This window comes from Choloepus didactylus, chromosome 3, assembly GCF_015220235.1.
Source record: "Choloepus didactylus isolate mChoDid1 chromosome 3, mChoDid1.pri, whole genome shotgun sequence".
NCBI classification, from domain to species: Eukaryota; Metazoa; Chordata; class Mammalia; order Pilosa; family Megalonychidae; genus Choloepus; species Choloepus didactylus.
Genome location: NC_051309.1, coordinates 94,560,245 through 94,580,419, shown reverse-complemented (window position 1 = coordinate 94,580,419; position 20,175 = coordinate 94,560,245).

Sequence of the window (20,175 nt, the reverse complement as noted above, 5' to 3'; positions counted from 1 at the left end):
TTGGACACTTTATGGCCTTAAAACTGTAACTGTGTAACCAAATAAACCCCCTTTTATAAAAGCCAATCCATCTCTGGTGTTTTGCATTCCAGCAGCATTAGGAAACTAGAACAGATTTTGATACCAGAGAAGTGGGGTGCTTTTGCTGCTGAGTTTGCAAATACCAAACATGTTGGAACCACTTTTTAAATGGATAAGGGAAATATTCTGGAAGAATTGTGAGGAGCTTGATAGAAAAGGCCTAAACTGCTTTGAAGAGACTGTGGAAATATGGACTCTAAAGATACTTCTGATGAGGTCTTGAACAGAAATGATCAATGTGTTGTTGCGAACTGGAAGAGAGGTGATCCTTGCTTTAAAGTGGCAGAGAATTTGGCAAAATTGAGTCCTGGTGTCAGATGGAAGGAAGAATTTGAAAGCAACAACCTGGAATACTTACTGAGGCGATCTCCAGACTACGTGTGGATGATGTACCCTGGCTTCTCCTTGCAGCTTATAGTAAAATGCGAGCAGAAAGAGATAAACTTAGAACTGAACTCTTGGGTTCAAAGAAACCAGAAGCTGAAAATTACAGGCTTCCAGGTGGTGGAATCCCAGAAGCTACAGTACAACATGAGGATGTTACCAAACATGGAACCCAGCCACCATTTTAGTACAAGCCAAGATTGGAAAAGGAGTTAAGCAGAAAGGATTTGTAGAAAGTCCTATTGTCTGATGGCTTTGACCCCTGTGTGTTTCATGCAAAGCCAACAGAATTTTTGCGACATCTTTATAGACAGAGATGCTGCCAGTCTGGACTGGAGGAGACAGACAAGGAACAAACTGAAGGAAAAATTTCTTCAAAGACAGAGCCATGGAGGTTGAGGTTTGGAGTCAAGAGGTCTTGGGCTGGAAGAGCGGAGCAGCCCACACACATGGAAAGGGTGAGTTTGCCCTGGAGGTCAAGGGCGGACCTTCCGCCTTGATGCTCAGGAAATGTTCTGCCACCTCGAGCCCCAAAGAGGGTGGAGCACATTCCCAGGGAATTGGGGAGAGCCTGGCTGCCACCACACTGTTCTGAAGGGGTTGAGCATGTGCCCTGGAGATGGAAGGGAATCCGGGTGCTGCCCCAATGTTTGAGGAGGGTGGGGCCGAGAAGGTGGTCTCCCCAATGTGTGGCTATGTTGGAGAACTCACCCCAGCATTTGGAGAGGAAAGGTCTGCCAAAAAGGCCCTTAGGAAGAGTTAGACTCCCGCTATCTTGAGCCCCAAGGATACAATGACATTCTGTTAATGACTGTCAGACACTGAAATCTAATGGAGTATGTCCTGCGGGTTTTAGGAACTGTTTTGGTCCTGTGAACCCCGTTTTCCTTACTGTTTCTCCTTATGGCAATGGGAATGTTTATCCTATGAATGTCCCTCCTTTGTATATTGGAAGCACATAACTTAGGTTCTAAGTTCACAGATCCACAGCTAGAGGGGAATTATGCCTTAGGACTGACCACACCTATAATTGATTTTGATGGGATCTTGTACTTAACTATTGTTACCGAAATGATTTAAGTTTTTGTGACATTGTGATGGGATGAATGTATTTTGTATTTGGAAAGAATATGTTTTTCTGGGGTCCGGGGGGTGGAATGTGCTGGTTTGAATGTATTATGTCCCCCAGAAAAAGTCATATTCTTTGATGCAATCTTGTGGGGCAGACATACTAGTGGGGATTAAGTTGGAATGTTTGGATTAGGTTGTTTGCATGGAAATGTGCCATGGTACAAGATCCCATCAAAATCAATTATAGGTGTGGTCAGTCCTAAGGCATAATTCCCCTCTAGCTGTGGATCTGTGAACTTAGGTGATAACTCTGATGAAATATTTCCATGGAGGCATGGCCCCACCCATTCAGGGTGGGCCTTGATCAGTGGAGCCATATAAATAAGCTGACAGGCAGAGGAACTCAGTGCAGCTGTGAGTGACATTTTGAAGAGGAGCTACAGCCAAGAGGGACACTTTGAACACACAGAAGCTACAGATGAGAGACAGTTTGAAGACAGCCATTGAAAGCAGACTCTTGCTCTAGAGAAGTTAAGAAAGGACAAATGCTCTAAGAGCAACTGAGAGTGATATTTTGAAGAGGAGCTGCGGCCTAGAGAGGAACGTCCTAGGAAACCAGAACTTTGGAGCAGAGGCCAGTCACGTGCCTTCCCAGCTAAAGGAGGTTTTCCGGATACCATTGGCCATCCTCCAATGAAGGTACCCAGTTGCTGATGTGTTACCTTGGACACTTTATGGCCTTAAAACTGTAACTGTGTAACCAAATAAACCCCCTTTTATAAAAGCCAATCCATCTCTGGTGTTTTGCATTCCAGCAGCATTAGCAAACCAGAACAGACTTATAACTATATAGCTTTTATCTTATGACTGTGTGATTGTAAAAACCTTGTGACTGACACCCCCATTATCCAGTATATTCTTAGATGAATAATAAAATAAAGACAATGCATGGGGAGAAAAAGAGAGAGAAACACATAAAAAGAGAAAAATCAGAACTACTTCTTGGCACATTATTGTATTATCCTCAAAAGAAAAACAATTTAGAAGACTTGAAGTAAATCTGATTTAAGTGTCACATAAACCTGAATTTCAAGGAGGCCATCGAACAAAGTGTCCAGCTTTAGCAAATCTCCACTGGGTGCTACAACAGTTGTCCCCATATAAAAATCTGTCGGCCAGTTGCTCCATAATCACCTGGGAAGTTTTAAAAATAAACATTCCAAATCCCATGCCTGTATATTTAGATTTAGGAAGCCTTTGATGGAGCTCAGGACTCTGTATTTTTCAAAGCTTCCCAAATCTGACATTTTGCCAGATTTGGAAATGTCGTTTTCATAACAGCTTCACCCCATCATAACCTCAAGTTGCTCACTTTACTTTCTTTTCTTATAGAAGTAAATATAGTCCAATACATTTTTTGAACTTAAGGATCTTTAACAGCTGAAGGCAGAAAGTACCTTCTGTTTTCATAGCAGTCATTCACAATCTTTGTGACTAAGAGAAACATATAATTGCCAAACTAAGAAACACATAGAACTATAAGAGGTGGTTATTATAAAAATAAGCACCTGTACACAGCATTTATCTTATTGAAAAATAGTGGGTTAGAGAAAGAATTCAAGCTATAATAAAATTAATTACTATTCTGCAAGCTATGCTAAAGGAGGGTTTCCAGTGAAAGGGATTCACTGTCACCACTCAGCTATGTGCATGGCTGCCAGTATGCTCACTGCTGCAACTGCTCTTTGACCTACGTCATGTGATGGGCTGGCTGGTTCCGAATACTTTTACCTACCTGGTATTCCAAAGAACTCTAGTCTTCCTCAAGACATTAATAGGAATTAATTGGGAATTCCAAGAGGACAAGAACTAAGTCATCTTTATTTGAGTAGCATGCCGACTAAGTAAATGTTTGTCACATAATTTAAAAAGTTGTTATTTACTATATCCCCTTTTGAAGTGTCACAATGAATACTGGCATATTAAAGGCCCCTAAAAGTCCTACAATCAAGAGCCTGTTAATTTTGTTTAGTCTGTTGCTTCCTAAATTTCTTTGACCACACTTTTTTATGTGAAAGTTTTTGAATTACTGCTCCAGACAGCAACTTAAAGTTCCAATGAGATCAAGAAAAGAGTAAATTAATGATAATCTATTGAGCATGTAATGAGCAAACTGTTAGGATAATTTAGAATACCAGCATTTGATTCTCAGTCTTGGGCAGTGCACAGTTTCTGGGTTAAGATAGAGTAAGAACGTTAGTAATATAAACGACAATTAAAAGGAAATATTTTAGAAGTTTACAACAACCTATTAATGTCAAATAGTTTAGAAATATTCACCCCTTAAAATTACTGGACTAATAAAAAATATTGGTACCTGTTTATTGAAGTAATTCCTAGGAAGTTTTTCTTAATAGCACTGGCAGCATATGTTCTCTTGAAAGATTCTTAAAAGTATGAAAATTAATGTCATTCAATACTCAACTTACTGTTCTGGATGCTTCCCCAGTTGTTTATGCTATGCTCCAGCTTGCCACAGGAGACTGCATAGTAATCTCAAACACATAAGGATTTTTAAATACTTCCCCACCTTGGCTTAGACTCCTTCACCACTTTTCCCTCAAAGCTCCACCCAGATATCACACCTCTCTCCTCTGATCTCCTTTTCAAACCTCTAGTAGCCCTCAACATGTTTTATTAAGTGTGTGTAAATCTTTCTCCCCTCCCCCAAAATTGTGAATTCCATGAGGACAATAACTAATTCATCTTCACTTTAGTAGCATGTAGGGTTGAGTTTTGTACTGCATTAAATTTAGAATAATCTCTAATTCAGTCTTTTCCCTAATTAAAACAGGCATGGTCCAGTGGTCTGAGTTAGTAATATTTGGAAGAAGGCATCAAAAAAATCTAATCCCCACAAAATTCCTTCAACTGAGTTTGGGGCCTTTTGGAGATCTGAGTCTTGATAATTTGCTGCAAGTTGGCTACAAGATACTGCGGCAACTCTATATGTATATCCTGTAGGTGAAACAGGGATACAGAAGCTCTGGCCCAGCAACAAAACTTTTTGTCCCTGATTCAGAGCCTGAAACTTGACAACTCTATGAGTAACCACAGCAACAACAACAGAGAAGCAGCACCTATTCTAATGACTTTACATGTATTAACTCATATAATCCTCACAGCTATCCCATGAAATAGTTGCTATTATTATCCTCCCCACTTAAAAGCCATGAAATTGAGGCACAGAAGGGTTTTTTCCTTTTGGACCATAGCTTTTTTTTTTTTTTTTTAACATTTTTTATTGTGAATTGTAACATATATACAGAAAGGTGTTAACTTTCAAAGTACATATTAACAAGTAGTTAGAGAGCAAATTTCATGGAATGTTATGGGTTACTGTTTCACAATCTCAGTTTTTTCCTTATTGTGAAATATAACAAATATACAGAAAGGTGTTAACTTTCAAAGTACATATTAACAAGTAGTTATAGAGCAAATTTCATGGAATGTTACGGGTTACTGTTTCACAATTTCAGTTATTTCCTTATTGTGAAATATAACTTATATACAGAAATGTGATAACTTTCAAAGTACAACTTAACAAGTAGCTATAGAGCAAATTTTGAAGCATATGTTACAGGTTCACCCTGTCAGTTATTTCCTTCTAGCTGTTCTAGTACCCTAGAAACTAAAAAGAAAAATTATTTATATAAAAATTCAGTATTGGTAATCCTTTGTTAAGTCCTATCTTGTCAGTTGCTATACCTCTCTCTCTTTTGATCACTGTCTCAATCTTCAGGGATATTTGGGCAGTGACCAACAAAACTTGCTCATATTGAAAAGGGGTGCAACATTATGGAGAACAAGCGTGCACCTGGTTGATGTTCTCAGAGAAGCTGTTGCCTCTGGATTTTGAGACTTATCTGACATTGGAACACTCTGGGGATTTAAGTTTCTGAAAAGTAAACTTGGTGAGTGAAACTTTTATATAGTCTCAGATAGGGTCCTAGGTATTCTTTAGTATTTTCAGGACTACTGTTGGTTAGTGCTTGGCATACTGTGGCCATTTGGGATATCTAGCTGGAGCTTGCAGAAGTGTAACCTCCAGGATAACCTCTCGGCTCTATTTGAAATCTCTTAGCCACTGAAACCTTATTTTGTTACCTTTCTTTTTCCCCCTTTTGGTCAAAAAGGCATTCATGATCACTTGGTGCCAGCGCCAGGCTTATTCCTGGGAGTCATGTCCCACATTGCCAGGGAGATTCACTCCCCTGGGAGTTATGTCCCACATAGGGGGAAGGGTAATGCATTTATTTGCCGGGTTGGGCTTAGAGAGAAAAAGGCCACATCTGAGCAACAAAAGGGTTCTCTGGAGGTGACACCTAGGTGTGATTATAGGTAGGGTTAGCCTCCCATTTACAGTCAGAAGTTTCACTTGAGCAAGCCTCAAGATCGAGGGCCTGACTTATTAAGTAGTGGACTCCTAATTTCACATAACATATATTCTGTCCAAGATAAATAATCAGTGTCTCACATTATCTTCACTTAGTTGTATAATCATAATCACTCTCAAATTTTAAACAATTATCATAACCCAAAACACTCCAAAGCTCTTATCAGCCCGTAGTTATTTATCCCTAGTATTAGTGTGGTACTGGTAAGGTATTCACGTTACATATAATCTAAAACATGCAATATGTAATTTTTCCCATTTAACTACTCTGTTGTTAACTCTTTGTACCAGTGTCATAGCTCAGAAGTAGATCATGGAAGCAATTGTGGAATACATATCTTTAAACAAACTCTTTCAATCAAGTTTGCCTTCAATGAAGCACTGATATGTATAATCCCATTAATGAAAAATCATCACCCCGTCCATTCCCATACCTTTAAATTCACCCTCAATAACATGTCTGTACATAATAGGTTGTCATTCCCCCTTCACTCACTTCTGTCTATCTCTAGATTCCCTACATTTTGCATTGTAGAACATTGATTTTACATTATTCATGGAGTTCACATTACTGGTAATACACAATATCTCTCCTGTGTCTGACTTATTTCATCCAGTGTTATGTCTTCAAGGTTCATCCATGTTGTCATATATTTCAGGACCTCATTCCTTCTTACTGCGGCATAGTATTCCATCATATGTATATACCACATTTTGTTTATACACTCATGTGTTGAAGGACATTTGGGTTGTTTCAACCTCTTGGCAATTGTGAACAGTGCCACTATGAAAATCAGTGTGCAGATGTCTGTTTGTGTCACTGCTTTCAGATCTTCTGGGTATATAATGAGAAGTGAAATTGCTGATCATAAGGTAACTCAATATTTAGTTTTCTGAGAAATGACCAAACTGTCTTTCAGAGTGGCTGTACCATTATACAGTCCCACCAGTAATGAATAAGAGTTCCAATTTCTCCACATCCTCTCCAGCATTTTTAATTTCCTGTTTATTTAACGGCAGCCATTTTTATTGGTGTGAGATGATATCGTTGTGGTTTTGTTTTACATTTCCCTAATAGCTAGTGAAGATGAACATTTTTTCATTTGTTTTTTAGCCATTTGTATTTCCTCTTTGGAAAAATGTCTTTTCATTCCTTTTGCCTATTTTATAATTGGTCTGTTTGTACTATTGTCATTGAGTTGTAGGATTTCTTTATATATGCTGGATATCAGTCACTTATCAGATATATGGTGTGCTGGTTTGGATATATTATGTCCCCCAAAACGCCATTATCTTTGATGCAGTCTTGTGTGGGCAGGAAACATATTGGTGTTGATTGGGTTGGAGACTTTTGATTGGATCTTTCCATGGAGATCAACTGTGGGTGAGATCTTTTATTGGATAATTTCCATGGAGGTGTGGCCCTGCCCATTCAGCATGGGCCTTGATTAGTTTACTGGAGCACTATATAAGCTCAGACAGAAGGCATGAGCTTGCTACAGCCAAAAGGGACACTTTGAAGAATGCACAGGAGCTAAGAGAGGAACTCAGTTTACAGAGACAATTTGGAGATGGCCTTTGAAAGCAGACTCTTGCTCCAGAGGAGCTAAGAGAGGACAAACACCCCAAGTGCAACTGAGAGTGACATTTTGGAGAGAAGCTGAAGCCTTAGAGAGGAATGTCCTGGAAGAAAGCCATTTTGAAACCAGAACTCTGGAGCAGTTGCCAGCCACGTGCCTTCCCAGCTAACAGAGGTTTTCCAGATGCCATTGGCCATCCTCCAGTGAAGGTACCCAATTGTGGATGACTTACCTTGGACACTTTATGGCCTTAATACTGTAACTTTGTAACAAAATAACCCCCCTTTATAAAAGCCAATCCATTTCTGGTATTTTGCATAATGGGTAGCATTAGCAAACCAGAACATATGGTTTCCAGCTATTTTCTCCCAATGCATTGGCTGACTCTTCACCTTTTGGACAAATCCCTTTGAGGCACAGAAGCTTTTGATTTTGAGGAGTCCCCACTTATCTATTTTCTTTCATTGCTTGTACTTTGGGTGTAAGGTATAAGAGGCTACCTCCTAATATTAGGTCTTAAAGATGTTTCCCTTAATGATCTTTTGGGAGTTTTTTGGTATTATCTCTTACATTGAGGTCTTGGATCCACTTTGATTTAATTTTTGTATTGAGTGTGAGGTTGGGGTACTCATTCATTCTTTTAGATATAGATGTCCATTTCTTCCAGCCCATTTGTTGATGAGACTGTTCTGTCTCGGATCAGTGGATTTGCGGCCCTTATCAAAAATCAGTTGACCATAGATCTGGGGGTCTATTTCTGAACACTCCATTCAATTCCATTGATCAATATGTCTATCTCTGTGCCAGTACCATGCTGTTTCAGCCACTGTGGTTTTATAGTAGGCTTTAAAGTCAGGAAGTGTAAGTCTTCCCATTTTGTTCTTTTTTAGAATGTTTTTGGCAATTAGAGGCCTCTTTCCCTTCCAAATAAATTTGATAGCTAGCTTTTCCAAGTCTGCCAAGTAGGTTGTAGAAATTTTTATTGGAATTGTGTTGAATCTGTAGATCAGTTTGGGCAGAATTGACATCTTAATGATGTTTAGCCTTCCTATCCATGAACACAGAAGATCTTTCCACCTAGTTAGGTACTCTTTGATTTCTTTTAGTGAAGTTTTGTAATTTTCTGTGTTAGGTGTCTTTTACAACCTTGGTTAAGTTTATTCCTAGGTACTTGGTTTTTTTTTTAGTTGTGATTGTGAATGGAATCTTTTACTTGAGTGTTTCTTCAGTTAGGTCATTTCTAGTGTATAGGAACATTACTGACTTTTGTGCATTAATCTTTTATCCTGCCACTTTGCTGAATTTTTGATTAGCTCAGGTAGCTTTGTCATTGATTTCTCTGGATTCTCCAAATACATGATCATATCATCTGCAAATAATGACGGTTTTACTTCTTCCATTCCAATTTGGATGCCTTTTCTTTCTTTGTCTTGCTGGATTGCTCTGGCTAGAACTTCCAGCACAATGTTGAATAATAGTGCTGACAGTGGACATCTTTATCTTGTCCCCAGTTTAAGGGGTAATGCTTTCAGTCTCTCCCCATTGAGTACTATGCTGGCTGTCATTTTTCATATACATCCTTTATTATACTGAGGAAGATTCCTTCAATTCCTACCTTTTTAAGTGATTTTATCAAAAAGAGGATGGTGAATTTTGTTGAATGCTTTTTCAGAATCTATTGAGAGGATCATTTGATTTTTTTCCCCTTCAATTTGTTAATATGTTGTATTACATTGATTGATTTTCTTATGCTGAACCACCCTTGCATGCCTGGAATGAAGCCCACTTGCTTATGGTGTATGATTCTTTTAATGTGTCTTTGGATTCAATTTGCAAGTATTTTGTTGAGAATTTGTGCATCTGTATTATTTAGGGAGATAGGCTATAGTTTTCCTTTCTTCTAGCATCTTTATCTGGCTTTGGAATCAGAGTGATGCTAGCTTCACAAAATGAGTTAGGTAGTGTTCAATTTTCTTCAATTTTTTTAAAGAGTTTGAGAAGGAATGGTGTCAGTTCTTTCTGGAAAGTTTGGTAAAATTCCCCTGTGAAGCCATCTGGCTCTGAGCTTTTATTTGTAGGAAGCTTTTTGATGAGTGATTAGATCTCTTTACTTGTGATTGGTTTGTTGAGGTCTTCTATTTCTTCTTGGGTCAGTCTAGGCTGTTCATGTGTTTCCAGGAAATTATCTGTTTTCTCAAATTGTCTAGTTTGTTGGAGTACAGTTGTTCATAGTATCCTCTTCTGATTTTTAAATTTTTTTTGGTATCTACAGTAATTTCCCCCCCTCTCTTTTTTGATTTTGTTTACTTGAGTCTTCTCTCTTTTTCACTTTGTCAGTCTAGCTAAGGGTTTGTCAATCTTGTTGATCTTCTCAAAGAACCAGATTTGCTTTTATTTCTTCTTTTTTTTCCCCCTCCATACCATTTATTTCTGTTTTTTATCCTTGTTATTTCTTTTATCCTACCTGCTTTAAGGTTATTTTGCTGATCATTCTCTAGCTTCTTCAGTTGTTCAGTTAGATCTTTGGCTTTAGCTCTTTCTTCCTTTTTAATGTATGCATTTAGAGCTATAAATTTCCCCTCAGAACTGCCTTTGCTGCATCTCATAGATTTTGATATTTTTGTTCTCATTTTCATTCTTCTTTAGATATTTACCAATTACTATTCCAATTTCTTTTTTGGCCCACTGACATTTTAGGGGTGTGTTGTTTAACGTCAACATATTTGAGAATGTTCTATTTCTTTAGTGGATAATAATTTCTAGTGCCATTCCATTATGGTCAGAGAATGTGCTTTGAATAATTTCAATATTTTTAAATTTATTGAGGCTTGTTTTGTGCCCCAACATATGATCTATCCTGGGGAACATTCCATGAGTGCTAGAAAAGAATGTATATTCTAGTAATTTGGAATGTAATCCTCTATATATGTCTGTTAAGCCTAACTCATTTATAACATTGTTTAGGTTCTCAATTTCCTTATTGTTCCTCTGTTTGGTTGTTCATTCCTTATAAGAGAGTGGTGTATTGAAGTCTCCCACTATTATTGTAGAAACATCTATTGCTCCCTTCAGTTTTACTAATGTTTGTCTCATGTACTTTGGAGCTCCTTGACTGAGTTCATAAACATTTATGATTGTTATTTTTTCTTGGTGAATTGTCCCTTTTATTAATATATAGTGTCCTTCTTTGTCTCTTATGACATCTTTGCATTTAAAGTCTTTTTTGTCTGATATTAGTGTTGCTGCTCCTGCTTTCTTTTGGTTGCAGCTTGCATGGAATATGTTTTTCCATCTTTTCACTTTCAATCTCTTTGTAAGTTGTACTGTCCTCTAGTTCACTTGTTCTTTCTTCTGCCACTTCAAGTCTGCAGCTGTGTCTCTAGTGTATTTTTAGTTTGATCAACGGTATCTTTTATTTCCATAAGATATGGTATATTTTTATTACTCTTTCAAATTCTTCTTTACGCTTTTCTAGAGTCTTCTTGATGTCCTTTATGTCTTTAGCCAACTCATTAAAGTTGTTTCATAGATTTGTGTGTACTTCTTTGATCAATTGCTCCAAGTTCTGTGTCTCCTTCAGTTTTTTAATTTGTTCACTTGGCTTGCCCATATCTTCTTGTTTCTTCACGTGCTTTATGATTTTCTGTTGGCTTCAGGCATTGGCTTATCTTGATACAGTTATTTTGGAAAATGCAAGATTTTTTGAACATTGACATATATATACATATTTATTTTAGTTTTGGCAGAGCCACACCTTGATGAGTGCCCTTCCCCTCTCTTCTTAGTAGATGGTGTTTTTGAGCCACCTCTCACCCTCAAGCCAGCTTTCCTCCAACTTCACCTGTTCACTGGGTGGGGTCCAAGCCAGGTGGGAATCCAATCAGCACACCAGTTCTCCACGTGCACTGGGGACTGCCAGCCCCTGGGGTGTGGTGTGGGCCTTGTGCAGTTTGGCGGGGAGTCCGCTTAATGGCACCATGGGTCATGATTCCTGGGCCTCTGAGTGGAACACTCTTGGGCTATGGGATTGCACATCTCACCTTCCAGCTCAAACATGCTCCCTGCCTGCTGTGTGCTCAAGAGCCTCTGGGGTGGGGTGGGGCGGGGCTTCTACTGCTTCCATGTGCTGCCTCTTGCCCATGCACACCACAGACTTCCATAGGGGGAGAGTAAATGCAGTCAACACTGGTCCACTGCCTCCCAGGTTCCCTCATGGTAGCTCCTGGCTGCGTGGCTGTAAAGGATTAGCTCCCCAGCTGATTGCTGAGTTGGGTACACAGGAGTGGAAAGCTGCTCACTCTCCTGCTCAGCAGCCATCTCACTGCTGCCAGTCCCTGGCAGTGGTACCAGCTGAATAAACTCACCTGTCCTTTGAGAAACAGTTCCTCTGCTTTTATGTCCAAGTCTTCACCGCGTATTACAGAAATCCCTCTATGGCCACTAGCATCCTGAAACCACTGTTCTTGGCATCCTCTGGCCCTCTCTAGTTTCTTTCATGGAGGAGAAGTTTGCTCCACCTCTCCTTTTACTGCCATCTTCCCAGAAGTCTGGACCTAGATTCATCTTGATGAATCTCATGGGTACGTGGTTTCTGGAAGTGGAATATCCCAGTTCATGGCCCAATTCTAACAGCTTTGCAATCTTGGGTAAGCAATTATCTTCTTTCTACCTGTGCCCTCAACTCTAAAATTACCTAGTAGCAGTGTTAATTACAGTGTAGTGAGTTCTTTGCTGAGCCAATCTGGTGGTCTCAGATTCTACTTGCTAGGAGGAGATCCCAGGTCCATTCTTTCAGGGTCATTCTTGAGAATAGAGACGAATTTTTCCGTGGGAGGGTTATTACACCTCAACAGCTCACTTCCTATTAGTTCCTTGAGTTTGCTTTTGGGTTGAGAAATCCCAGTGCCCTGCAGCAAGGCCTGAGGTTTTCATGCAATACATTCCCTTAAAACTGTAGTCAGTTGCTTGTTTATATTGTTTTCAGGACACATACCAATGACAGAAAGTTAAGCACACATACTCTTTGATTCTCTAGTCAAAGTGGAACTTGACACCCTTGGCTTCTTAATAACTTAAGTGAATTCTCTGTCCTTTTTGCTAGTACTGAGCTTTATAGGATTGACCTCGGAATTCTATGATAATCTTGGACATTGTTAAGTTGGATTGATCTGTACTGGAATGCTATCCCATCCTTAGGCCCACATGCTGTCTTCTTGCAGTAGATTTGCAGCAGAGATTTTTTTGATAGAAGATCCATGCTTCCTGACTCCCCTAGCTTTTCCTAAATATCTCCCTTTCAAATGTCAAAAATCCCTCATTTTCTTTAACAGTGAACTTATTTTTTTGTAGGCTGCAGAGAATTTGGTGGTTGCAGTCCAGCAAGGCTCTGATTGTCCCAAGCTCATAACTTCTGATTGCTTGCTTCAGATAGAAAATGGCTTTTCTTCACATGGTTATAAACTTATCCCAATATTCCTTATCTGCTTCCCAATGGGCCCACCTGAATGGAGGTATTCTCTCTTTGTAGCCCTTATTGAAGGCTACATTTCCTGTAGCCTTCTAAGCACACAAACTTGTGTTGCAACAAAGTCCTCACTGCTGCAGCTTCAGTGAGCTCAAGATCTGAGTCCTAAGAGACAGCAGGAGATAGTTTGCCACAGCATAAGATCTGCAGTTACCCGTCTTAGTTTCCCACCTGCTAAAACAAATACTGTGCAATAGATTGGCTTGAACAATGGGAATTTATTGGCTTGTGGTTTTGAGGTTAAGATAGTCTAAAATCAAGGTATCAGAAAAACAATGCTTTCTTGCTGAAGACTGGGGCATCTGGGGCTCACTGGTGGTGGTCCATCATGGCAATGCACATGGTGGCACCTTCTTTCTCTTCTGGGTTCTGTTTCTACAGCTTCTGCTCTTCCATGTGTTTTTTTCTTACAGTCTCCAATAATAAAATTAAGGCCAAGCATCATTCAGCTGGGCCATACCTTACCTGAAATAACACTTCAAAAGATCCCTTTAAAATGGGTTCACAATCACCGGAATAGATTAAGAGTAAGAACATGTTTTTCTAGGGTACACATTTCAACCTCCCATACCTTCCTAGCATTAAGGAATCCTCAATTATTCTTATCACATAAACTATTAAGTTCTCCACATTAGTGTCTGGCCTTTGCAGTACCCCACACATGTTTTATATCATTTCTAATTAGTACTTTTTGATTGCAAGTAACTGAACTAGATCTAGCTGGCTCAATGAGAAATTTATTGGAAGGATGTGAGGATTGTTGATAAACCACAAAAACAGAAATGCAGCTGGGCTTCAGGAACAAACTGGAAGCTGGGACTCAAAACTGTTAAAATTCTTTCCCCCTCTCTTTCCTGCAAATCCCCATAGGTTGATTTCATTGTAAAATTACTTTCTCCTTTGTAATTAATAAATATTTTGTGAGATAGCCCATTGAAACCAAGCAAATATGTCATCCTTCAAAAAAAACATTTATTCATTTATTTATTTAATCAGTATATACCTTTGATTTTCTTCCTCCTTGAGTAGATAAGTTATTAGCGTTTTGCAGCAGACACTTTCGGTACCGTGCCCACAGCCCATGATTCCTCTGATTTCCATACAAGCCAAAGGCAACAACTGTAAATCTCACCCTGGGGCTCTTTCTGGGCCTCAGGAGTACATTCTACCCTTGCTCGGGGCAAACCTGAAGTACTAGGGAGTTAATGTTCCCAAGAGCAGTTCTCAGTCAATGAGGATGAGAGCTGTTCGATCAACACCCCCAGCCTCCTCGCTCCTTGGTTTTGAGAACTTCAAGCCTGTTCTACACTGTTTCCCAGAGTTCCTCACAAGGATTGAACCCAAGTTACCCTGTTTAATAACACATCTTTTATTGGTTTCCTTTCCATTCCTGTCCAAATTCCCCAGCCTTCTACCTCAGCTTCCTTTGATTACCTTCCAATAAGCTACTTGCACTTAAATCCTTGTCTCAGGACCTGCTTCTGGGGAACCTCAGCCTAAGACACACATTATGCCACACTACAAAAACTGTAATGAGATTTTTCGATATTTTTCAATATTCAAATTTATCTAATAATTTGGATATTTTCAGTCATTCTGTCAAGATGTTTTAGTTACCTAAGCTGCTCAAGCAAATACCAATGCAATGGCTCAGCTTAAACAATGGAAATTTATTTTCTTATAGTTTTGAGGCTAAAAGGAAGTTCAAATCAAGGTGTTACAGTGATGCTTTCTCTCCAAAACCTGGTATTCTGGAGCTGGCTGCTCTGTCACATGGCAAGGCACATGGCCGCATCTCCTGGTCTCTTCTTTTTCTTCAAGGTTCCATGGATTTCATCTTCTGGCTGCTTTCTCTGTCACTTTCTCTATATACATCTGAATTTCATTCTCTTATAAAGGACTCCAGTAAGAGTATTAAGACCCATCCTAATTAAGGTGGGACACACCTTAACTGAAGTAGCCTCATCAGAAGGTCGTACTTACTATGGGTTCATGCCCACAGGAATGGATTAAATTTAAGAACATGTTTTTCTGGGGTACGTACAACTTCAAACCACCACACAAGACTTTGCTTGTCTTTATGTGAATGAAAGGGTACTTCTCCATTATTACTATCTTCCCATCAAATTTTGACATTGAACAGATGGACAGGATAAATCAGTTATATTAAACTATATCCTGATTTCTTACAGTGGTAGGAAATCAGGCTAACCGCGTGTTAGCAAAATGTTGTTGAAACAAGGTGTGCACATGCCTTCTGGGTCAATCGGCTCATTAATATAAGAGCACTATACAATTGTTCTTTGTGTTTCCCATTTATGTTATAGTCAGTCCCTTAGTCTGACCAAAGCATCTGTTTCTCATCCTCCACAGTGCAGTTTTACCAGGAATTACCATTTTTACTTCATAAAAGTAAACGCATACAGTGCATGGCACTTTTTTTTTAAGAGAGGCCTGAAAATAATAATAATGTACTTGTACTTGCTATTCTTAATCCCCCCTCAAAACCACTCAGAACAAACAACTTCTAGACCAACTCTGTCTGGGAAGAGCCGATTTAGAAAGAAGGGAGACACTGTAGACAGTACCGCATACAAGAAAGAAAATTAACCTCTCAGCCTGATATATTGTGGGATGCTGCAGGATGTTGACTCATTTTGCAACTATAGTCCTTCCTGAGCTGAGAAAAAAATGTAGGCTGTCTTTTAGGCAGTGAGTACAGCTCAAATCTCTCTTGACCCCGCATTGCTACAGGACTAGATGTCGCCAATGTTAATATCTGTATTGGACACTTTGTGTAATTATTTTTCCAAAAGAACAAACCAAACAATTTTTCAAGTCTAGAAAACTCTCTGTACAAATAGTACTCTCCTGTACAAGCAGCAGGGATAGTTTGACAAACAAAAAGAAGAAAGAAATATTGATGACATTTTAAAAATAAACACTTAATTCTGCTCAATAAAAAAAGAATATATTTGCAAATAGCACAACCTGTTAAATCTTGCTGGCAAAAAACGTAGGTCCAAACAGCCCATCAGCCTCTCCTGAAGAAATGTTGAGTTTTTACAAAGAAAGTTTCCACAGTTATAAATAAATGCTCTAAATGTCTCTATAATTACTTGTTACTCCTAAAGTATTACCTGGGCAGAAATTCATTTTACTTAAAGCATATTTTACAACTGACCAGTAGCAAGGAATTTAGTCCGGGAAAGTGACGTTTCTACTTTAGGTAGGAAAATTTATAAACATACCATGTCCCCCAACATTTTACCACTCCATAAGCAATATCAGAGGATGACTCCTCTGAGTTCAGCCCTGAACTCCATACACATTTGATGACAGATCAAATAAATGACCTCTATACCTTTCACTTCTCGTCAAAATCTGCAATTAAAGGACCCTGGTCACTCCAGCAACAGTGCCTTCTACAAAGAAATTGGTTTGTGACTGTGTCCAAATCAGCTCCTCTTTCTCGACCTTGAGAAGATGTAAACAGTTCCAGTGAGAGAATCCTGGGAGGAAATAAAAGAGGACTTTTTTATTTGTTTGTTTTCATGGTCTTAGAATAGCCTGGATGCTTCTATGTCATTCATGCCAGGAGTTCAGAGTATGTGTAGTTGGTTTATCTGGACTTTCTGGCCCTGTGTGAACTGTGAATTCAAGAGATTTGGCTTTTCAAAGACATCCTTTCCCATTGATATCTATTTTCATAACATTAAGAGTGAGTTTGTGAAATGATTGAGCCACACTTCTAAAAGAAAAGAAAAATAGCCACTGGCTTTTTAATAGATTTTCTGAGTGCATGATAAGATTTGAGGAAACTTTTCTGCAAACACACATTTTAAAAATCCATAATGGAGAAAAATGCAGTAAATATAATGAACATTAAATCATGCTTTTATTTGAGTTTCATCTAAAGCTTCTCTTCTTATAAATAATATAATTGAAGATGAAATAAACACTTGTATTACTATCTTAAGATCAGTAGGCTAATTCAGAGGTGAAGGGTTATTTTTCTTAACTATCTTGCCAACTAATTAGACTTTATACTTTGCAATTAAATATATATATATAATTCTAATAAACATGAAAGTTGATAAATAGCACAAAATATAGAGGGAGCTTTCAGGTGTTATTTTCTTATCAATTATTTGGCTATTTATTAAATACTCCTTTGTGACCAGGTTTGTTTTGAGTTCTGAGGAAATATGAAAGAAATATAAAAACTGATTTTAACCTTTAACAGACTTACAGTGTAATTGGACAGAGGGAGGTACAGGACACAGTTCTAATCATATCATTCCAAAAACCTCCCTCTTATCTATCCAATGACACCATTACTCCTTCCCAGATTATTTAAGGGCCCCTACCACATCCCTTATCTCTGCAACTATCCTTCATACACTCTTAAGTCCAGTAAAACCACAGCTACTTGTTACTCCTTAAAAGTGTCCCCATTAAATTCCATGTCTTTGTTCAGTCAGTGCCTCCCAGTTAGAATCCCCCCTCTCTCAATACTTCCTATTAAAATCTTCTTCCTTGGTTCAATGACATCATTATCAATTCTTCATTCCCTTCCAGGTAGAAGTAATTCTTCCTCCATCTTAATTTTTTTTTTGTTGTTCTATTTATTTCTCACACTGCTTTTCTTATTCAACACAGTACTATAGATAGTGGACATTTATTTGCCTTACTAAACTTACCATAAGTCATTTCTAATGGCTTGTTTATCTACACATTTTCAAAAACATTGCCTAACTTAGTGCCTGGTTTACACTATGTACTCAAATACATAAATGAATGAATGAGAGCATGAAACAATTAGCGGATGATCAATAATAACAATTGTGTGGTGCTGAATGCAGAGTAATAGAAATTTGAAGAAGGCAGTGAAATAGTTTGAATATGGGCTGATATAGTCTAAGAAGGCTAAACAGACAACTGAAACTTGATTTTGGCCTTTAAGGATGACCATGCCAGACAATTGAGCCAGAGTGGCCAAGAATGACAAGGACTGTGAGCCTTAGAAGATGGGAAGAAAGGAAACAAAATATAAGGATATAAGAGGAAGGTTTCAGTAATTACCTGATGTAAGGATAAGTAGGCAATGAACAGTCCACAAGATGAGAACTGGTAAGCTGGAATCCCAGAAATTAAGTTCTGCTTCCAGGACAGGCTGTTTGTAAAGAAGTAACATGTGTAGAGGCAAAAGAATGGGGGTTTGAGTCATAAAAGACTGGATTTGATTTCAGTTTCACTACCAATTATTTTTGCAGGGTCTGGGTTCTCCAAGCCTCCATTTTATATTCAACAAAATGGGAGCTATAATCCCCACCCAATTTTGGGTTGTTGTGTGAGTTAAGAAAGATAATATGTGGAAAGTTCTTGGCATATAGTTCCATAAATGGCATATAGTTCCATAAATGGCAACATTATTTTTTTCTATGGGCCCCAACTTGAACACTTGTTAGATATAGTTGTCCCTGGGTCCATATGTGACAAGAGGATCTCTGAGACTTGTTGAAGCCTGTTTATGATTGCCACGAAAGAAGCCTTCCTGGAATTAAGATGGAAATCCTAATACAAATGATGATGATGATGATGATGATGATGATGATGATGATGATGACAGAACTTAGAGTAGCAAATATTTATGGAGTGCTTATTATATGCTAGGAACCATGCTAAGTGCCTCATAAGAATTACTGCATTTAATACCAACAAAAATGCATATTGTAAAGAAAGCAACTGAGATTGGTTTGGGGGAGTTTAGCAGAAGTTCTGTTAGGAAAAAAATATGTCTGCTTCTTGGGACTCTCATTCACTGGGGATATGAGAAAGCCAGGACAAGGAGGCCAGGGGCTGTGAAAAGCCACTCAAATGTAGAAGTCTATCTTGACAATGGGATTGAAGACAGAGTGGCCAAAAGAATGGCAAACTCAGATATAATCCAGGCAGGCCTCTATACTGGGGCTCCAATCCAGCAGGAGAGCCTGGGTACAAGAAAATCCAGGTAGCAGGCACTACTCAAAGCCAGGCAAGAGTGGCACTGTGATTCTTAGGGACTACTCTCAGTAGTGGGAAGATTCAAGAAGCCAAATATAGCCTCCTTGCAGAAGGAGTTTAGCACAAACTAAATGGCAACATTTTTTATCTCATGCCATTTCTGAGCAAGCAAGTGGTTGCCTGAAGCCTTGTGTTTGAGGCCAAATCCGGGTTCAGCAATAAAGAATCCTAATCCTCAGTTAGTGATTTCTACCATGAGTACCAGGGGGAGAAGTGACAGCACGCTGCTGTCAACCTTGGGTTTCATAGAAGAACCAGGGCCGACTTAAAGGAAAAAGAAAGACTGTTTTTAAGGGGCTATGTATAACTTTTAGGGAATATGGGGATGGGAAGAAGATAATTTGGGGCCCAGGATCATGCTGAGAACTGAATAAAGGAAATAGGCCTATGGCAATTATGCACATGGGAAGTTATCAGGTCTTTTTTGCAACACCTTCTCCAGTGTGTTGCCTTCTTCAGTACTGACCCTAGTCTTCTGATACCCAGCTGTCCATGACTCTCCAAACTAAAGGCTTGGAATTAGGCTCTCCCAAACTGCTGTTTATGAAGATCCATGAGCATCTCAGAAAAATTCAGTATGCATCCCAGGAAACAATGGCATTAAAAAACAAAATATTGATTTGGGCAAATAGAAGATATACAGATATTAAATATTTTTATTTTTATAAGAAAATTTTGTGGTGTCATTATTTTGCAATACATCAAAATACCATCTATACTTTTCTTGGAGTCTGTTTTTAAGAACTATATTCAAATTTCAATACATTTTATATTTATTTACTTAAGTAAGAAAGGACATAAACGTCAGCAGAAAAGGAGGAAACATCTCAAACATATAGCATATTATTGTTTCTTTTTTAAAGTAAGGAACAGGGAGGTAGATGTTTGAAAATTTTTCCTCCTCGAAACCACATTCCTGTGGCATTACTCAAATTAAATATTTCAGTTATATTGAAAGTAGAAACAGAAAAATGGTTGTATTGAAACCAAACAGAAAATGAATCTGAATCTTT